At 39.1% G+C, this 9,849-nt stretch overlaps 1 non-coding gene across 1 annotated transcript; it reads left to right on the top strand.

Annotated features, from left to right (window-relative positions):
- Positions 1-597: 597 nt before the first annotated feature.
- Positions 598-670, top strand: TRNAK-UUU (transfer RNA lysine (anticodon UUU)). The gene has a single exon. It is a non-coding gene; the product is annotated as a tRNA-Lys (tRNA).
- Positions 671-9,849: the final 9,179 nt, after the last annotated feature.

A 9,849-nucleotide genomic window follows, 5' to 3' on the forward strand; every position in this document is an offset into this window, starting at 1 on the left:
AAAGAACTCTTATGTCTAGAGACCAGAAGACACAGACCCACATGATTTTCCCAGTCCATTCAGCTGGCTGTGAGGTCTGCTTGCTAAGGGAGTGCCTGAGTGGCCGTTCCCTCCACCAAAGGATATCCATTATGAAAATTTCTCTTGTGTCTTCAAATTCTCTCTCCAACTCTCTTCGTCTCTGCCTACAAAGACTGCAAGAAAGATCTAAAAGACAATGAGGGATATAAAATGCAGCTTGAGTGTTGCCTCAAGAAACTTAGGTGCAGGTGCAGAAATAAGAAACCAGGAATAAAGTCACATTATTCAGAGAAAAAAAAGAAAGAAGGAAGGAAATCCACTGGGTGTAGCAATATGGTCTGACATTCCACTGTGGTTTGTCCATGGGTAACTACAGCTCTGGTTCTGAGAAGTTGAAGGGACAGAAGACAAAGTGAGAAGAAAAGAAAATGCTCATAGCAATTATAACATCTCTTTCAAATGGAAACAAACCCGCAATGAAAATTAAGGAGATATTTGGACAGTAGAATACAGAATATAAAATGAACTGTTCAAGTATATCGACCTAGATTAGACTATCATAGAAAGGCTGAGAAGGCCTGGGTAGTTCAGCTGGTAGAGCATCAGACTTTTAATCTGAGGGTCCAGAGTTCAAGTCCCTTTCCAGGTATACTGGTCCTTTGTTTTTAGCCAAGATACCTCTACCTCTTAGAATCCTATTGAAATTCAGCTTTCTCTCTCGCAGAATCCAGTACCTTCACCTTGGTGGAACTTACAGGTTTCAAGTCCCTGTCCAGGTATACTGGTCCTTTGTTTTTTTTTTTTAATTAATTAAAGAAAAAAAGAAATTAACACAACATTTAGAAATCATTCCATTCTACATATGCAATCAGTAATTCTTAACATCATCACATAGATGCATGATCATCATTTCTTAGTACATTTGCATCGATTTAGGAAAAGAACTAGCAAAACAACAGAAAAAGATATAGAATGTTAATATAGAGAAAAAAATAAAAATAATAATAATAGTAAAAAAAAGACACAAACAAACAAACAAACAGACAAGCAAAAAAAAAGCCTATAGCTCAGATGCAGCTTCATTCAGTGTTTTAACATGATTACTTTACAATTAGGTATTATTGTGCTGTCCATTTTTGAGTTTTTGTATCTAGTCCTGTTGCACAGTCTGTATCCCTTCAGCTCCAATTACCCATTATCTTACCTTGTTTCTAAGTCCTGTTGGTCTCTGTTACCAATGACATATTCCAAGTTTATTCTCGAATGTCGGTTCACATCAGTGGGACCATACAGTATTTGTCCTTTAGTTTTTGGCTAGACTCACTCAGCATAATGTTCTCTAGGTCCATCCATGTTATTACATGCTTCATAAGTTTATTCTGTCTTAAAGCTGCATAATATTCCATCGTATGTATATACCACAGTTTGTTTAGCCACTCGTCTGTTGATGGACATTTTGGCTGTTTCCATCTCTTTGCAATTGTAAATAACGCTGCTATAAACATTGGTATGCAAATGTCCATTTGTGTCTTTGCCCTCAAGTCCTCTGAGTAGATACCCAGCAATGGTATTGCAGGGTCATATGGCAATTCTATATTCAGTTTTTTGAGGAACCACCAAACTGCCTTCCACAGTGGTTGCATAATTTGACATTCCCACCAACAGTGGATAAGTGTGCCTCTTTCTCCGCATCCTCTCCAGCACTTGTCATTTTCTGTTTTGTTGATAATGGCCATTCTTGTGGGTGTGAGATGATATCTCATTGTGGTTTTGATTTGCATTTCTCTAATGGCCAGGGACATTGAGCATCTCTTCATGTGCCTTTTGGCCATTTGCATTTCCACCTCTGAGAGGTGTCTGTTCAAGTCTTTTTCCCATTTTGTAATTGGGTTGGCTGTCTTTTTGTTGTTGAGTTGGACAATCTCTTTATAAATTCTGGATACTAGACCTTTATCTGACACGTCATTTCCAAATATTGTCTCCCATTGTGTAAGCTGTATTTCTACTTTCTTGATGAAGTTCTTTGATGCACAAAAGTGTTTAATTTTGAGGAGCTCCCATTTCTTTCTTTCTTTCTTCAGTGCTCTTGCTTTAGGTTTAAGGTCCAAAAAACTGCCTCCAATTGTAAGTTTCATAAGATATCTCCCTACATTTTCCTCTAGCTGTTTTGTGGTCTTAGACCTAATGTTTAGATCTTTGATCCATTTTGAGTTAACTTTTGTATAGGGTGTGAGATACGGGTCTTCTTTCATTCTTTTGCATATGAATGCAAAAGTTCTCTAGGCACCATTTATTGAAGAGACTGTTCTGTCCCAGGTGAGTTGGCTCGACTGCCTTATCAAAGATCAAATGTCCATAGATGAGAGGGTCTATATCTGAGCACTCTATTCGATTCCATTGGTCGATATATCTATCTTTATGGCAATACCATGCTGTTTTGACCACTGTGGCTTCATAATATGCCTTAAAGTTCGGCAGCATGAGACCTCCAGCTTCGTTTTTTTTCCTCAAGACACTTTTAGTAATTCGGGGCACCCTGCCCTTCCAGATAAATTTGCTTATTGGTTTTTCTATTTCTGAAAAATAAGTTGTTGGGATTTTGATTGGTATTGCATTGAATCTGTAAATCAATTTAGGTAGGATTGACATCTTAACTATATTTAGTCTTCCAATCCATGAACACGGTATGCCCTTCCATCTATTTAGGTCTTCTGTGATTTCTTTTAACAGTTTTTTGTAGTTTTCTTTGTATAGGTTTTTTGTCTCTTTAATTAAATTTATTCCTAGGTATTTTATTCTTTTAGTTGCAATTGTAAATGGGATTCATTTCTTGATTTTCCCCTTAGCTTGTTCATTACTAGTGCATAGAAATGCTACAGATTTTTGAATGTTGATCTTGTAACCTGCTACTTTGCTGTACTCATTTATTAGCTCTAGTAGTTTTGTTGTGGACTTTTCCGGGTTTTTGACGTATAGTATCATATCGTCTGCAAACAGTGATAGTTTTACTTCTTCCTTTCCAATTTTGATGCCTTGTATTTATTTTTCTTGTCTAATTGCTCTGGCTAGAACCTCCAACACGATGTTGAATAATAGTGGTGATAATGGACATCCTTGTCTTGTTCCTGATCTTAGGGGGAAAGTTTTCAATTTTTCCCCATTGAGGATGATACTAGCTGTGGGTTTTTCATATATTCCCTTTATCATTTTAAGGAAGTTCCCTTGTATTCCTATCCTTTGAAGTGTTTTCAACAGGAAAGGATGTTGAATCTCATCAAATGCCTTCTCTGCATCAATTAAAATGATCATGTGATTTTCTGCTTTGATTTGTTGATATGGTGTATTACATTAATTGATTTTCTTATGTTGAACCATCCTTGCATACCTGGGATGAATCCTACTTGGTCATGATGTATAATTCTTTTAATGTGTTGTTGGATTCGATTTGCTAGAATTTTGTTGAGGATTTTTGCATCTATATTCATTAGAGAGATTGGTCTGTAGTTTTCTTTTTTTGTAATATCTTTGCCTGGTTTTGGTATGAGGGTGATGTTGGCTTCATAGAATGAATTAGGTAGTTTTCCCTCCACTTCGATTTTTTTGAAGAGTTTGAGGAGAGTTGGTACTAATTCTTTCTGGAATGTTTGATAGAATTCACATGTGAAGCCATCTGGTCCTGGACTTTTCTTTTTAGGAAGCTTTTGAATGACTGATTCAATTTCTTTACTTGTGATTGGTTTGTTGAGGTCATCTATTTCTTCTTGAGTCAAAGTTGGTTGTTCATGTCTTTCCAGGAACCCGTCGATTTCATCTAAATTGTTGTATTTATTAGTGTAAGGTTGTTCATAGTATCCTGTTATTACCTCCTTTATTTCTGTGAGGTCAGTGGTTATGTCTCCTCTTCCATTTCTGATCTTATTTATTTGCACCCTCTCTCTTCTTCTTTTTGTCAATCTTGCTAAGGGCCCGTAAATCTTGTTGATTTCTCATAGAACCAACTTCTGGTCTTATTGATTTTCTCTATTGTCTTCATGTTTTCAATTTCATTTATTTCTGCTCTAATCTTTGTTGTTTCTTTCCTTTTGCTTGCTTTCGGGTTAGTTTGCTGTTCTTTCTCCAGTTCTTCCAAGTGGACAGTTAATTCCTGAATTTTTGCCTTTTCTTCTTTTCTGATATAGGCATTTAGGGCAATAAATTTCCCTCTTAGCACTGCCTTTGCTGTGTCCCATAAGTTTTGATATTTTGTGTTTTCGTTTTCATTCGCCTTGAGGTATTTACTAATTTCTCTTGCAATTTCTTCTTTGACCCACTCGTTGTTTAAGAGTGTGTTGTTGAGCCTCCACGTATTTGTGAATTTTCTGGCACTCTGTCTATTATTGATTTCCAACTTCATTCCTTTATGATCTGAGAAAGTGTTGTGTATGATTTCAATCTTTTTAAATTTGTTAAGACTTGCTTTGTGACCCAGCATATGATCTATCTTTGAGAATGATCCATGAGCACTTGAGAAAAAGGTGTATCCTGCTGTTGTGGGATGTAATGTCCTATAAATGTCTGTTAAGTCTAGCTCATTTATAGTAATATTCAGATTCTCTATTTCTTTATTGATCCTCTGTCTAGATGTTCTGTCCATTGATGAGAGTGGGGAATTGAAGTCTCCAACTGTGATGTATATGTGTCTATTTCCCTTTTCAGTGTTTGCAGTGTATTCCTCACATATTTTGGGGCATTCTGGTTCGGTGCATTAATATTTATGATTGTTATGTCTTCTTGTTTAATTGTTCCTTTTATTAGTATATAGTGTCCTTCTTTGTCTCTTTTAACTGTTTTACATTTGAAGTCTAATTTGTTGGATATTAGTATAGCTACTCTTGCTCTTTTCTGGTTGTTATTTGCATGAAATATCTTTTCCCAACCTTTCACTTTCAACCTATGTTTATCTTTGGGTCTAAGATGTGCTTCCTGTTGACAGCATATAGAAGGATCTTGTTTTTTAATCCATTCTGCCAGTCTATGTCTTTTGATTGGGGAATTCAGTCCATTAACATTTAGTGTTATTACTGTTTGGATAACATTTTCCTCTAACATTTTGCCTTTTGTATTATATATATCATATCTGATTTTCCTTCTTTCTACACTCTTCTCCATACCTCTCTCTTCTGTGTTTTTGTATCTGACTCTAGTGCTCCCTTTAGTATTTCTTGCAGAGCTGGTCTCTTGGTCACAAATTCTCTCAGTGACTTTTTGTCTGTGAATGTTTTAATTTCTCCCTCATTTTTGAAGGAAAATTTTGCTGGATATAGGAGTCTTGGTTGGCAGTTTTTCTCTTTTAGTAATTTAAACATATCATCCCACCGTCTTCTAGCTTCCATGGGTTCTGCTGAGAAATCTACACATAGTCTTATTGGGTTTCCCTTTTATGTGATGGATTGTTTTTCTCTTGCTGCTTTCAAGATCCTCTCTTTCTCTTTGACCTCTGACATTCTAACTAGTAAGTATCTTGGAGAACGCTTATTTGGGACTAATCTCTTTGGGGTGTGCTGCACTTCTTGGATCTGTAAATTTAGGTCTTTCATAAGAGTTGGGAAATTTTCAGTGATAATTTCTTCCATTAGTTTTTCTCCTCCTTTTCCCTTCTCTTCTCCTTCTGGGACACCCACAACACGTATATTTGTGTGCTTCATATTGTCATTCAGTTCCCTGATCCCCTGTTCAAATTTTTCCATTCTTTTCCCTATAGTTTCTGTTTATTTTTGGAATTCAGATGTTCCATCCTCCAATTCACTAATTCTAGCTTCTGTCTCTTTAAATCTACCATTGTAGGTATCCATTGTTTTTTCCAGCTTTTCTACTTTGTCCTTCACTCCCATAAGTTCTGTGATTTGTTTTTTCAGATTTTCTATTTCTTCTTTTTGTTCATCCCATGTCTTCTTCATGTCCTCCCTCAATTTATCGATTTGGTTTTTCAAGAGGTTTTCCATTTCTGCTCGTATTTTCAGCATTAGTTGTCTAAGCTCCTGTGTCTCATTTGAACTATTGGTTTGTTCCTTTGACTGGGCCATATTTTCAATTTTCTGAGAGTGATCCGTTATCTTCTGCTGGCATCTGGGCATTTAATCAGATTTCCCTGGGTGTAAGACACTGCAGGTTGAAAGCTTTTTCTGTGAAATCTCTGGGCTCTGTTTTTCTTATCCTGCCCTGTAGGTGGCGCTCGTGGTGCTCATCTGTCTGTGGGTCCCACCAGTAAAAGATGCTGTGGCTCCTTTAACTTTGGAAAACTCTTGCTGTGGGGGGATCGCCAGCCGAAGCGGCTTGGGGTAGTGCCAATCCGAATCTCCCAGACAGCCCGGGGATCCACGTATGGGGAGGGTTGCCGGCCTCCGCGGCTTTGGGGAGCACCTGTCCAAATTTCCAAGCCAGCCCAGGATGCCAAGCATGGCGGGGGGGCACCAGCTGCCACGGCTTGGGGGAGTGTCTAGCCACCATTCCCAGCCGGACCGGGAAGCCACGTGTTTGGAAGGGACCCCAGTCACCATTCCCCGTGGCTTGGGGATCTCCAATCCAATTCTTCCAGCTGATCTGGGGGGCCGAGCGTGGGGGGGGCGCCAGCTGCCGCAGCTTGAGGGGACCACCTGTCCAATTCTCCCAGACGGCCCGGGAAGGAGGGAGGGAGGGACTCCGGCCGCCTGCCGCCCCGGCCCAGGGAAGCCCACGCCCCTCGGCGATCTCACCGGTGTGGGTTCTCCCAGTCAGTCAGCCGTTCCAGAATGGGGTACGCTGTCTTCTTGGTCTCTGTCGTGGCTCCAGGAGCTGTTCTGTATTGTTTCTACTTCTCTAGTAGCTGTTCTCTCTCAGTCTCGGCCCCACGCAGCAGCTGGGAATCTGCGGTAAAACATGGGACTTCTTCCAAGCACAAAGCTCAAAGCTCTGATCTCATTCTCAGAGAGGTCCTGAAGGACATGGACGTAGCGTTCGGAAGCGCTGTGTTGATTCAAAGAGTCTGGTCCTTTGTTTTTGACCAAGTTACCTCTACCTCTTGGAATCCTATTGAAATTCAGATTTCTCTCTCACAGAATCTACTACCTTCACCTTGGTGGTACTTACAAAGGTTTATTATTCCTTGGTGGTGCTTATATAGCTTTTCTATACATAATTTAAATTATAGCATTATGTGCTTTGTTTTGCATGTATTTTTCTTCATTATTTTTTAAAAGAAACATTAGTGGAAGAATTTAGTATAAAGCTACAGAAATTTAGTATGGTATTGGCACCATGTTGGTGCGATAATAGACTAATGAAACAAAATTACGTTCATATATATGTGATTTATGACAAACACACTACTGCAAATCAGGGAAATGATAGAATAACCATCGTAAAAGACTAGTCTACAGAAATTTTCATTTGTATTAGATCATGGGCTTAAATGTAAAAGACAAAATAACAGTGCACTGCAGACTATTGAATTACTCTGAGATGGTAAACATCTGTTCAACAATATACAAAAGTCTACATCTTATAAAATTGATAAATTTTAGTTTGTTAAAATTAGGGGTTTCTGCATATTAGAAGCAACATTAAGAGCACACAAAGAAGAAGAGAGATGGCCAATATGGTGGTTTAGCAAGGTGTGGGATTTAGTTCGTCCTCCAGAACAGCTACGAAAGAACCAGAAACAGTACAGAATAACTTCTGGGGCCATGTCAGTGACTGGACACACAGCATGCCCTAGTCTGGACCAGCTGGACATGCTGTGAGCCCCCCCAGAACTGTGAGTTCCCCAAGCCACAGTGGCCGGCACCCCTACCCCACAGGCTGCTTCCCAGAGAGGAAAGGAAATGGACTTTACCAGCAGCAGGGACTGAGCACAACTAAGCTTCAAGTGTAGAATTAATTCACAAATTCTGTCTACTAAAAATAGGCCCCCACCTCAGGTGAACCTGGCCAAAGCAGAGGTTGCTCATTTTTGCCCCAGTGCCAAGGGAGCAGGGCTGACAGAAAAAGAAGAAAAAAGAAACAGAAGTTTTGTGTTTGTGTATCTACAAGTCTTGACTGCCTTTGGATACAGTGGCAAGACATCTCAGGCTGCAACTGCCCCAGGCATAGGTAGAAACAAGCTTGTTTGAGGTCTTGTCTGGAACCTGTGCCTTCATCAGGGGAGGGGTGAGGACCAACTCAGGTGGAATCCCTCCCTTAAGGAAACCAGACATCAGGGCTTGGTAATTTGGAGCCATTAAAACAAGCCTACAGCCTCTCCTCTGTCTCCACCATGCCCCCAGCAGGGAGAGTCTGCCAAAGTTAAAGGTATCACATCATCTTATGTTGGTGGGACCTGAAGGCAGACAAGTGCCACATACTGGGCAGGATAAGAAAAACAGTGTTCAGCGACTTCACAGGAAAATCTTTCAACCTGCTGGGTTTTATCTTCAGGGAAAACCGATGCAGGTGACACTTTCCTCCTGACAGGAGGCCAGTTTGGTCAGGGAAAATCCGGCTTGGGTCTATAATACCTAAGTAGACCCTCCTAAGGGTAGGGGGGGAAAGGCACCATACAGGCAGGGCAAGAAACAAGAAAACAAGAACTGAAAAATTCTCCTCTGTTAAGCAAAACCTAAGCTAGTGGACTAGAAAATGCTGAACTGAATGTTAAAGAATAGACAGACAGCAAATTCATCCAGCAAGAAAACCCTATGTAAAAGAAGTGAAAACAGTCTCCACAATAAACTAATTAAGGTAATTAAATGTCTAGACACCAGCAAAAAATAACAAATCACACTAGGAAAATTGAAGCTATGACCCAGTCAAAGGAACAAACCAACAATTCAAATGAGATACAGGAGTTGAAACAATTAATTCAGAATGTATGAACAGACATGGAAAACCTCATCAAAAACCAAATCAATGAATTGAGGGAGGATATAAAGAAGGCAAGAAATGAACAAAAAGAAGAAATTGAAAGTCTGAAAAAAATCACAGAAGTTATGGGAATGAAAGTCACAGTTGAAGAGATGAAAAAAATAATGGAAACCTACAATGTTAGATTTGAGAGGAAGAACATAGGATTAGTGAACTGGAGCATGGGGCATCAGAAATCTGACAAACAAAAGAAAATATAGGGAAAAAATGGGAAAATATGCGGAGGGACTCAGGGAATTGAATGACAATATGAAGCATACGAATATACATGTTATGGGTATCCCAGCAGGAGAAGAAAAGGGAAAAGGAGGAGAAAAACTAATGGAGGAAATTATCACTGAAAATTTCCCAGCTCTTAGGAAAGACTTAAAATTACAGATCCAAGAAGTGCAGTGTACCCTAAAGAAAATAGATCCAAATAGACATACTCTGAGACACTTACTAATCAGAATGTCAGATGTCAAAGAGAAAGAGACATTGCTTGAAAGCAGCAAGAGAAAAGCAATCCATCACATATGAGGGAAGCCCAATAAGACTATGCCTAGATTTCTCAGCAGAAACCATGGATGTGAGAAGACAGTGGGATGATATATTTAAATTACTAAAAGAGAAAAACTGCAAACCAAGAATTCTATATCCAGCAAAATTGTCCTTCAAAAATGAGGGAGAAATTAAAACATTTTCAGACAAAAAATCACTGAGAGAAGTTTTGACCAAGAGACCAGCTCTGTAAGAACTATTAAAAGGAGCACTAGAAGCAGATAAGAAAAGACAGGAGAGAGAGGTGTGGAGAAGAGTGTAGAAAGGAAGACTATCAGTAAGGTAAAAAGAAGAAAAATTAGATATAACATATAAAATCCCAAAGACAAAATGGTAGAGGAAAGTACTACCCATACAGTAATAACACTAAAT

The sequence above is a fragment of the Tamandua tetradactyla genome, chromosome 5, assembly GCF_023851605.1.
Source record: "Tamandua tetradactyla isolate mTamTet1 chromosome 5, mTamTet1.pri, whole genome shotgun sequence".
Taxonomy (NCBI): domain Eukaryota; kingdom Metazoa; phylum Chordata; class Mammalia; order Pilosa; family Myrmecophagidae; genus Tamandua; species Tamandua tetradactyla.